The sequence below is a fragment of the Macrobrachium nipponense genome, chromosome 39, assembly GCF_015104395.2.
Source record: "Macrobrachium nipponense isolate FS-2020 chromosome 39, ASM1510439v2, whole genome shotgun sequence".
NCBI classification, from domain to species: domain Eukaryota; kingdom Metazoa; phylum Arthropoda; class Malacostraca; order Decapoda; family Palaemonidae; genus Macrobrachium; species Macrobrachium nipponense.
In genome coordinates this window covers 41,760,212-41,762,076 of record NC_061099.1, presented here as the reverse complement: position 1 = coordinate 41,762,076, position 1,865 = coordinate 41,760,212, and the positions used below count along the sequence as shown (strand labels likewise).

The window sequence follows — 1,865 nt, the reverse complement described above, 5'->3', positions numbered from 1 at the left end:
CTCGTGCAGGTAAACAAGGTATTAAAAAAAATTGAATATTTCTATCAACTAAAGCTGTGTTTTCGGTCATTAAAACGATAAGTAGGATAGATCTCGTCTAAAATGACTGAGTCCGTGTAAGTAAAGTAAACCATTCTTTGTTAATTAAACAAAGCAAAACATTGGTTATCAACGTCTGGTAACTCTGTCCAGGTAATGAATTTTGGCCCTTATGGGTAGAGCAGGCAGCTGCCCTTAGTGACTAGTGAGTCACTCTCAGTTGCCGACAGAACAGAAGGCTGGAGTACCTGACCGAAGGTTTAAATATCTGTTCGTTTTGCAGCTCTAGTCACCCAGTGTCAACAGTCTTTGGAAGATTAATACGTGCATTCCATTGTGTAAAGATTGTCATCGCAGGCCTTGTGACAGCTTAGCTAAGTATATTGGAATCGAGTTGGTTATGTGTCGATGAGAAGTTAAAAGAAGCAGTTTGGCCGTTAAATTCAAAACAACCTCGGAACCTCCGCCTTGGAAGCTCAAGCCAGCAACTGTTATACGTTTACTGTGTTGTTAGTTTTGAAGAGAGCTTAACCACACAGTTCCCCCTACGATGCTTGAGATATATTAGACATTTGTGTTGTGTATTGCAATACTGGGATTTGTAACCCATTTGCCAACGAGCTGAAAGAAGCAGAGCTTCAGGTGAGCATTTTTTGGGTGTGCCTACGTTTTTGAGTAGTTAGTATACATATTCACGAATTTAATGCAAAAGTAACTATATGCCTTCACGGACAGTGTTACATTCCATTTTGTCTCTTGTACCATTTTTATGTTAAGAATCTTGAAGTGGGCGCGTTAAAATCAAATCCATGTGTTGACAATGAGTATTGCAACCTCATCAAAGTAGCCTTGATGATTGTATGCCACAATGCCCGTAATTTGAATATCAAGGACTGCATTGTTACTGGTTACATTTATTCATCACACCAAGCACACCACGATATTATATGATAATTAAAACCGTCAATCGGTCAAGTAAACACAACGCTATGTGAAGGCATATAACCGAATACAACCCGAAGATAAACAAAAGCGAACGAAGAATTATGAAATTCGAAACGAAACTATCGTCATTCCATTTTTAACTTTGTGGAAATTACGTAAGAGATTGTCGTGTCAAGCTGATCGCCCAGACGTACCTGAAATTCGCGACGCATTCCCGACTACACAAAGTAAGAAATAATATTAATGATAAAGTGAGAACAAAGTAAATGTCTGAGGTTAAATTCACTAACTGTAAACTCAGACGTTTGCACTGCCGAATCTTGTTTTGGTTCACCAGTTTCCATTTAAACGTAGCTCTCACTACTATACTCTGTTTTTTTTCATCTGTCCACCCGCCTGTGGTGTTTTTGTATGGCAACACTGCGTCCCGGGCTTTAGATAGTCACATTCAGCTTACATTCAACGATTATAATAATATCCTATTTCGAATATTAACGGTGTAATTCTCATACAGTAAATTATTAAAACACTTTTCAGTTGCAATGTACACCCAGATATCCTTTTATTTACCTAAAACTTACACATAGCGTAACTATCTAAAGCCCGGGACGCAGTGTTGCCATACAAAAACACCACAGGCAGATGGACAGATGAAAAAAAACAGAGTATAGTTGTGGTAGTATTGAATTATTAATTATTTTTATAGTTTTCACTAATGATCAGTCGGTGATTGTAAAAATTAACGAATCAAAAATATTGAAAATATTCATAATTTTTTTGTGCCTATCAGCCAACTCTTGTGTATCAGTAACTGTTGATTTCCTGGTTCAGAAAACGATCGGAAACAGTTAGCTCACAGCTCATTCATAAAGAAATTATTA

General features: G+C 37.4%; 1 protein-coding gene across 1 annotated transcript in view; it reads left to right on the top strand.

The window, feature by feature from the left end:
• Positions 1 to 254: 254 nt before the first annotated feature.
• The window catches only part of LOC135210435 (uncharacterized), a 55,436-nt gene continuing 53,825 nt past the window's right edge, over positions 255 to 1,865 (top strand). Inside the window, exon 1 of the mRNA XM_064243333.1 lies at positions 255 to 681. The gene's annotated coding sequence lies outside the window, so the exon portion shown is untranslated. The remainder of the gene's footprint in view (positions 682 to 1,865) is intronic.